The sequence below is a fragment of the Carlito syrichta genome, unplaced genomic scaffold (genome assembly GCF_000164805.1).
Source record: "Carlito syrichta isolate Samal-C Ts95f unplaced genomic scaffold, Tarsius_syrichta-2.0.1 Scaffold308777, whole genome shotgun sequence".
NCBI classification, from domain to species: domain Eukaryota; kingdom Metazoa; phylum Chordata; class Mammalia; order Primates; family Tarsiidae; genus Carlito; species Carlito syrichta.
In genome coordinates, this window is record NW_007252873.1 from 93,441 (window position 1) to 103,238 (window position 9,798).

The following is a 9,798-nucleotide window of genomic DNA, read 5'->3' on the forward strand; positions in this document are numbered from 1 at the left end:
CCGGAATATTTTAGAGACCATGTATAATTACATCCTCTTGAATCATCAATTACTTTCTTCATAAATCTGTATATGTATTCAATGTGTATTTGTGATTATTCTACATGCCCATGTTTATATATGAGAGCCAAGTAAATTATTTTAGGTTCTTCTGGTGAAAGTACTTCTGACAACTGTTTCTATAATGACCCTAAATCCCCCCCAAAAAGTTGTTTTAAATCTAAATAGAAAGATGCATAGCAATTGCTAAAAAGTAAAACTACACAACAAAACATGCTTTGTCAGGAAAACTAATCCATGCACTTGAGTATGCTCCTGCCAGGCTCGGTGGCTCAGCCTGTAATCCCGTGCCTTGGGAGGCCAAGGTGAGTGGATTGTTTGAGCCCACGGGTTCAAGACCTGCCTGGGCAACTTGATGAGACCTCATCTCTACAGTAAATCAAAAAATCAACTGAATGTGGTGGTGCACGCCTGTAGTTCCAGCTACTTGGAAGGCTGAGGCAGAAGGATCACCAGAGCCCACCAGACTGTGGCTACTGCACTCCAGTCTGGGTGACAGAGTGAGACTGCAACTCAAAAAAAGAAAAAAAAATATGCTCCAAATATCCTATTTTTATTAAAGGTAGACCAACTTAATTAACATTGTCTAGAATTAAGATGTAGTATTAAATTATTTGACTCCAGAAAATGTCAAAAATAATTTGGCCAAAGCTTTAAAAAGTAAACACTTCTTTTTTCCTTGCATAAAAAAAGATTGGTTGAACCAATGTCATCAATATAACTACATATATATCGATCTACCTTAACATTTCTGTTCATTATCATTTTATCTTCACATGCAAAGTCTTTCTTGCAAAGGGTTCACTCTCAAAAGATATGAGCACAAAATACTAAGCAGACACTCTTCAAAGTTTTATTTCACTAACTTCAGGTCAAATTTCCACAACTGTGCTCTTCTCAATTTACTATCCTTGCGTGGTTTCCCAAAATGGTAGCACCAAAAGACTTGTGGGGTAGGGAGAAGATGCCACTTTCAGAAGCATGGCATTTACTCAATTTCCACAAGGCAACAGAGTTGGGAATCTGATTATTCAACAAAACAAAGCTTTAATAAGTATCCAGGAGGGCAGACGGGCAAACCAGGCTGTAGACACTCTTCTATTTGCCAAAATTCAGACCAGAGGAAAAAAAATCTGTTCCACACTGATACTAAAGGTATTGGCAATCATCTCTTCTTTTTCTGTTGCCACAACATTTTTCTCCTTTTAATTATCATATATATCATGCAGCTTCTCAAGTCCTTCCTTCAGTCCATCTCCTATAATTGCACAGTGGGCTGAAAATGCCAAGGGGTAGATGAGCTCATTTCTCTCATTGCTAACAATTTCTCAATTTCTGAGAGGGACAATGAGTTCCTCAAGTCTTATTTGTTAGCAACAGTCAGTACAGGGATGCCTTGATCTTTGTTATTTTATGATGTTTGGTTTTGGTTTCTTCCATCCTTTTGACATTAACAGAATCCACAACAAACACAATGCCATCTGTGCATCTGGTGTATGACTTCCACAGCAGTATTGATTTCTCCAGACCACCTACATACTAGAAGTGAAACGTGATTATTTTGAAATTTCCCAAGGTTGCCTTAATTTTCTTCATGTTAAATCCTTTGGTAGACACAGTATTGACAAACTCATTGAACTGCAGCCTGTATAAGACGGTCATCTTTCCAGCACTGTCCAAACCCATAATCACTATGTGGCAAGACTGAAATGTGGCAGTCTGGACAGGATAGACGTCTGGTCTGACAGTCCATGCCCCGTTTCTAGCTGCAGGTAAGGGTCCCAAGTGGAAACACTGCCTTCTGTCTGCCTTGGAACTTCTCTTCCCTGGAGATCCAGCTAAAAGGACTGGCCATCCTTCCCTTAGTCTCAGCTGTCTGAGAGTCATGATGATACCTGTCTCTGGGCACCCGGACGAGGGCAGGGCATATCAGTTTCTCTTCATATGTTTCATTGAATTCTACTGGAAAGCCACCTGATCCGGGGCCTTTCTTTTTGGTAGGTAGTTTTCTTATGACAGAGCCAATTTCCTGGGTTGTTATGGTTTATTTCGTGTCTCAGTGTCTTCTTGTTCCAACCTTGGGAGGTTGTGTGATGTCAGAAAGTCCTCCATTTCATTTAGGTTATCAAGTTTGTTTTCATACAGGTGTGCATAGTAATCTCTGATAATCTTTTGTATTTTTTCAGGGTCAGATGTGAGTTGATCTCTTGCATTTCTGTTTGTGTTTATTTGGGCCTTTTCTCTCTTTTTCATGGTCATTCTGGCTTGGGGGGGGTCCATCAATTCTGTTTATTCTTTCAAAGAACCAGCTTTTTGTTGTTATTGATTTTTTTCTATGATATTTTTGTCTTCTATGTCCCATACTTGGGCTTTTACTTTGGTGATCTGGATTCTTCTGCTAAAGTTAGTGTTTTGGGGATTCTTGTCTTTCCAGCCTTTTACATGCTTTGTTAGGCTGTTAACTTGTGATCTTTCCATTTTCTTGATGTGTGTTTGTAGAACTATAAATACTACTCTTAGAACTGTTTTCATGGCAATTTTGGTAAGATGTTTCTTTGTTTTCATTTGTTTTTAGGAATCTTCTAATTTCTGTGTTTTCCCAGTAGTTGTTCAGCACCAAGCTGTCTAGTGTTTATGTCTTTGTGGGTTTGGGGGGAATTTTGTAGGCACTGATACTTAATTTTATTCCACTGTGGTCTGAGTAGGTGCATGGCAGCATTTTGATCTTATGACATTTATTTATGCTTGATTTATGACCAAGGATGTAATCAATCTTGGAGTGTGTTCCATATGGTGATGAGTAGAATGTATATTCTGTGGTTGTTGGGAGAATTGTTCCTGGGTATCTATTAAGTCCATTTGGTCAAGTGTCAAGTTGAGGTTCTGGATCTCCTTGTTGATTTGTTACCTTGATGATCTATCTAGGGTTGTTAGTGGAGTATTTAAGTCCCCACCTATAATAGCATTAGAGTCAATATCTTTTTTTATTTTACTTAGTAGTTGCTTTATAAATGCTGGTACTCCTATGTTGGATGCATATATGTTTAGGATGGATATTTCTTATTGATGGATCAAACCTTTTATCATTATGTAGTATCCTTTTATATCTTTTTAAATTTTTGATAGTTTAAAGATTATTTTGTCTGATATTAAGATCATGACTCCTGCCTTCTTTAGTGACCCATTCACTTGGAAATTCATTTTCTGTCCTCTAACTTTGAGTCTGTGGGCATCCCTTGTTGTGAGTTGAGTTTTCTAGATAAGGCAATTTTGGGGGTCATGGTTTTTTACTCAGTTTGCCATTCTATGTCTTTTCAGTCGTGCATTTAATCCATTCACATTCAGCCTGATTATTTAAATGTGATTGCTTATTCCCGTCATGAGGTTCTTATAAAGCTTTTTGTTGTTATTTTCTTTTAACTTTTTAGTTGATGTATGTACATGTCTTCAAGTTTGCAGTTGCGATACATTCTTTGTTAATTCTGTATTCTCCTGTTCTCTCAGAAAGTGCATGGTAATTCTTTTCTCTCTCTCTCTTTCTCCTGTGCTGAATATCTTTTTAAGCTTCTTCTATAGAGCTGTTCTGGAAGCTGCATAATCTCTTAGGGATTGGATGTCAGGGAAGGATTTTAATTCTCCAAGCTGAGCCTGGCTGGGTAAAAAATTATTGGTTGCAAATGTTTATCTTAGAGGACTTTGAATATTGGATGTCAGTCCCTTCTGGCTTGTAATGTTTCTGCCACTGGTCTGCTGTTATTCTGATTGGTTGTTCCCGGTAGGTAGTGTGACTGTTCTCTCTTGCTGCCTTCAGGGTTTTTCACCTACTTTGTGTAGGTGAATTACTGTGTGTATAGGGGTTGGTCTTCTCTTTTGATATCTTGCTGGGGTTCTCTATATCTCTTGTGTTTGGATGGTCACATTTCTGCTGAGATAGGAAAAGTTTTCTTAGATAACCTTTTGGAATACTTGCTCCAAGATGTTCTCCCTTTCCCATTCTTCTTCTGGGATACCAATCAGGCATAAGTTCAGCCTCTTGATGTAATCACACATCTCTCAGAGACTTTGTTCTCTCTTTGTGAGTTTTCTTCTGTGTTTTTTACAGATTAGGTTAATTTCATGTTTTGGTCTTCAAGTTCTGAGATTCTTTCTTTTGCTTGATTAATTCTGCTTCCCATGCTTATTTTCTTATTATTTATTTCCTGGATGAAATTTTTATGACCAAAATCTGTGTTACAACTTCTTTTAGTGTTGCATCTTGTCTTTCTTGAGTCTCATTCACTCTTTTCATCGATTCCCTAATCCCTGTTATATTCTGGAGCCAGTCATTGGTGATTTCCATTTTGGGACTCTGAAGTCTGATTTTCCAGGTGTTTTCTCTTTGCTACTCTAGGCATTACTGTGTCCTTCTGCTGATTTTTCCTCATTTGTGACGGATCTCTTTCTTTTATCTTTAGTTCCATTATTCAGTGGCAGTGGGAGAGACTTTCACTTTGGATATTTGCTCAGTCCTCTATTCTTTCCTAATCAGGGCTCTGAGTTTGTTCTATTTTGAAACATGACTGTGGGGGGAAGCTTTGTTGTCTCTTGTAGTTTTGGACATCAAATAAGGTGAAGACTGGGTAGCTATGATTCAGAAACTATGTGTAAATCAAAAAGTACACACGCTGGGTTCAGTAGCTCAGCCTGTAATCCTGCACTTTGGGAGGCTGAGGTGAGTGGATTGCCTGAGCCCGCGGGTTTGAGACCCACTTGGGCAACTTGGTGAGACCTCATCTCTACAATAAATCAAAAATTAGCTGGGTGTGGTAGCGTTCGCCTGTAGTTCCAGCTACTCAGAAGGCTGAAGTGGAAGGATCTCCAGGGCCCAGCAGGTAGAGGCTGTGGTGGCCAGGAGTGGGCACTGCACTCCAGTCTGGGTGACAGAGTGAGACTCCAACTCAAAAAAAAAAAAAATTCACTGATTGTGGTATAGGTTCCCTGAAACCCATTACCCACCACCATTCTATATGATGATGCAATGGCTACATGTGTGTACTTCCTGAGTCTAAATACAGTAGCAGCAATGAGGTGAACAGAGAAAAGCATGTTGAATAAGACAGACAAAAATTTAAAAACAAAGAAAAACAAAAGCAATAATCAAAGCAAAAAACAATTAAACACACACATACATACAAACAAACTGAAACCAAAACAAATTGGAAAAAAAACAAAGCAAAACAAAACAGAACAAAAAAAGTAGACAAACCTAACACACACACACACATACACACACACACACACACACAGACACACACACACTCAACATAAAACAAAACGAAAAAAGAAAAGAGAAAGAAAAAAAGAATTCAAATCGAACACTGACACATACATTCACACACACAGACACACACACACACTCAACATAAAACAAAATGAAAAAAGAAAAGAGAAAGAAAGAAAAGAATTCAAATCGAACCCTTACACAAACATTCACACACACATTAAACTATAAGAAGAGAAGAACAAAACAAAAAAAACCCTGAAAGACGAACACTAAATCATTTACAAATACACTTAAACAGAAAACAAAGAAATGGAAGAATAAATAAAAAACAAAGGAAGAAAAAAGATAAATAAAAAAAGTGGGAGAAATTCAGACTGAACCCTCACATACACATTCATGCACAAAGGAAAAAGAAAAAAAAAAAACAAGGAAACAAACAAAAACATCAAAAAACCCTAAAGCAAAAAACAACCTACCCCCTTGTGGCAGATTCTGTAATTATTCCTCTCAGCTGCCACAGGTAAGTCCTACTGTCTTCTGTGGAGCTGTGGCTACTCATTCACAATCTCCTCAGTGTCAGGCCCAGGGAAGGAGGATGGGCAGTGGGCGGGTTAATGGGGCTTAGTCCTCCCCTCCCACTCTCATATTTTCAGGGGGATCCCCTCTAGTGGGGAGGTGTGGGATTGTCTCTTTCTCAGGAGCTGGCAGAGGGTGCCCCAGTCAGGCTTATCCCAGAGTAGAGTCCTCCTATTGCAGCTGACGTCCAGGCTCTGCCTGGGTTTGTCCCTCTCAGCCATGCCCCAGTTGTGTAGGTCTGATGTTCAGAGAATTGCTGGGGAAAAGCAGATTCGGTCAGCCCAGACTCACTGCTGATCTCTTCTGAAATCTTCCTCATCCTTTTCTAGTCATACCTTTTGTTCCGTGGCTGAATCAGGGTAGGAGGTCGGGCACTCATCCTGTCCCTCTGGAGTTTGTGCTTTTGAAATATTCCCTCTGGGTCTGAGTAGTTAATCCACAAGTCCCAGAGATTGGGTCTGTTGGCCTGCGGTGAGCAAGCTGGAGCACTTTCCTGCCCAGTTCTCAAGATGGTGGCAGGGTGCCTGTTTGGTCTTCTCCTGTGGGGCTTAGACTCTGGCTCCCTCACTGTGGTCCCTCCGTAGCCCTTGCTGTCAATGTGTGGCCAGATGTTGCAGTGGTGAGGCGTCTGGAGCTGGCAGTCACTTTTAGCAGCTTCTTCCTGGGAGAGGTTTTGCTGAGTTTTTAAAAATGACACTCAGCTTCTGCACCCCAGGAAGCACTAGGGTCCAAGCAGAGTACCTGTGGCACCAGCTGCTTAACCAGGAAAGCCCTGGCAACTTGCTCCCAAGTCCCCACTCAGTCAGCCACTCACATGGCCATTTACTTACAGGCATGTTTACACAATTTTCCACACATTCACTCACAATGGGACTCACATAGTCCAACTGATTGCCCTGCCATCTTCCCAGAAGTTCCCTATTATTATTTTAATAGTTTTGTGGCAGGATGCAGCAAATGCTTAAATATATTTCTTGTATGATTGAGTGAATAAACACAGAAACATGTAGCTGGTTCAGGATCAGCAGTTGGCCTCATGGCAATCACTAGCCCAGGGCAGGAAAGGAGTTGATAGCAGTTAAAGGTATTTCCTTTTGAAAGGCAAGTTGCAACTTTAAAGGCCCGCCCGGCACCAGGCAGGTTTTTTTTAAGAAAGGTCAAATGGCCCAGAGACTGGCTATTTCATGGAAATGGAAAAGAGTCTTATCTAAAACTCCCCTTCTGAAGTTGTTAGTTTACAAACCTGCAGTTCCTGGAAACCATTTGTTCTTTGAAAAATTTGATTTTGCTGAGTACAACCTTGTAAGATTCCAAAGGAAGTATGTAATCACTCAACAGGACCTCCCCTCCCTTACCTGAACGAGGGTATAAGACCCCACGTCTCCTGTTCTGGGGTACTCGAGCTTGATTTGAATACATGAAATTCTTGGCCCGCTGTGCTAGCCAACGTAATAAACTGCCACTTCCTATAATAGTCTCGGTGTCACGCTCTCTCTATTTTTCCTGCTACAGTTTTATCTTTTAACCTTCACCTTAAAAATATATCTGATTTACACAACACCATTATGGTATTAGAGTATTCTGAATTCAACTGTATACGTAAATTATTTTAGTGAGTTTTATGCTTTCATGTTTTTGTGTTGCTAATTAGTGTTCTTTTCCTTCAGTGTGAAGAACTCCTTTAGTATTTCTTCTAAGACTGGTCTAATGATGATGAGCCCCTTCAATTTTGTTTGTCTGAAGTCTTTGTTTTTCCCTCATTTCTTAAGGACAGCTTTGCTGGGCGGTGTTCTTGATCAATACATACATATTTTTTTCTCTAGCACTTTGAATATATTATCCCATTTCTCAAGGTCTATAAGGTTTTTGTCGAGAAATCTACTGCTAGCCTTACTGAAACTCCTTTATGTGTGATATATTTCATTTCTTTTACTGTTTTGAATACTCTTTTTGACTTTGATTTTTGATTATTTGCTTATAATATGTCTCAGTATCGTTTGTCTTATTTGAATTGAATCTGATTGGAGAGTGCTGATTCTTGTACCCAGATATTTATTTATTCCCTCAGTTTTAGAAAGTTTTCAGTGCTTATTTCTTTAAATAAATTTTCTGTTTCTTTGCCTCTCTCTGCTCCTATCATTTGAATATTTACTCTCTTGATGCTATCCCATAAATGTTGTAAGCTTTCTTCCTTTCAGTTTTTTTCTTTAGTTTCTCTGACTGCATATTTTCAAATAATTTGTCTTCAAGGTCACAGATTTTTTTCTGCTACCTGATCAATTTTGCTATTGGTGTTCTCTATTGCATTTTTATTTAATTTATTATATTTTCTCCATAATTTCTGTTTTTTAATACTTTCAATTTCTCTGTTGAATATCTTATTTTTTTCAATTATTGCCATCTTAATTTTGTTGAATTGTTTCTTTGCATTTTCTTTAAGTCTTTTGAGCTTTCTTAAAAATATATTGAAATTTTTGCTAGGAAGTTCATATATCTTTATTTCTTTGGGGCCAGCTACTGGAAAATTATTGTATCCTTTTAATGGTGATATGTTTCTCTGATTTTTCATGTTTTTTATTGCCTTACACTTATATATGTACATTTGATAGAGCAATGATCTCTTCCAGACTTTACAGGTGCATTTCAGTGTGCAATGGCCTTTCTCTTGGGGAGGGTAACATTGCAAGGGTGCTGGCTATGTGGAGTGCAGCATTTCTGACACCAGACATGTAACCAGAGGGTGCAGCTATATAGTTTTTATGCCATTTTGTCACCTGAGGCCAGTGTTAATAAAGATTTCAGGGAATCTTGGTGGTCAAAACTATAGATGAATGCAATTGTTGTTGAAGTCTTCGGTGACAATTCTCTCACTGGGGAAATTGTGATTAGGGAACTCTCTCCTGGAGTGGAATCTAGCTTGTGGGTTCACTTGCAGTGGCAATGGAACCAGTATTTAATGAGTTTCACTCACAAAGTAGTCAAAGGGTCAAGGTAAGAAGCATAAGCATGCACGTGGGGACTAAAGCTCTGAGTTCTGGGCTGATAATGACACTAATACCTGGGACAGGCACCCCAGTTGCTGTGTGGGTAATGGTATGCAAAGCACCTGTGTTTACAAGACAACCAGAAAGTCAAAACAGGAACATAAGTGTGCACAGATTTGCAGTGACCCCAGAAATATGTCAGAGCCTGGCTCTCCATGGCAGCAGCTGAGCTGGTGTCTGTTAGGCTGATGTTTGGAGTAAACTAGCTTAAAATGCTGATGACTTCAATTTCTGAGATATGGGCAGGCAGAGTGCAGCCACAAAGCCTGGGTCTGGAGTATGGGCACATGTGGAGTGGCTACAGCTCAGGAATCAGGAAACTCATGGGATTGGGAGAAGTGCTGCTCTAGTTCTGAAGCATTTCAACAATGGCTGCTTCTTGAGCCAAGGAAGGTATGCAACTGTGCCTTTCTCTCTCTCTTTCAGTCTCCTCAGTGGGAATGGTTGTTGGTTACCTTAATGGCAAAATATGCCAGGTCTTCTGCAGAGCAGACTGTTGAGGAGCACAGTGGTTCCTGCTGCATGGCTGAAGCAAATAGAGTCCTTCTTTCTTTTTTATTCATAGCCATCTCCCGACATCTCACATATACTGGTGGTTCTTTCTGTGTGAATATTCTTCATTTCTTTCCTCCACTATGTTGCTGTAGATTATTTAATGGACTCTTGAGCCCTCACAAAGCTATTTTGGTTTGTGGATAGCTGTCCTCACTTGTTTTTTTGTAGGAGGATGAAAACGGGTATCTCCTACTCTGCCATCTTTGTCTAAGTATATTTATTTTTTGATGGATGGTTTATATAAGTATTTAGGAGAAAAAGTGTTTAAGGCAATAGCTATACATATTAAGAGTTGTGTAA

General features: G+C 39.4%; 1 pseudogene; it reads right to left on the minus strand.

Moving 5' to 3' along the window:
• Positions 1–1,225: 1,225 nt before the first annotated feature.
• LOC103268143 lies at positions 1,226–9,512 on the minus strand (annotated as a pseudogene).
• Between the last annotated feature and the right edge of the window lie 286 nt (positions 9,513–9,798).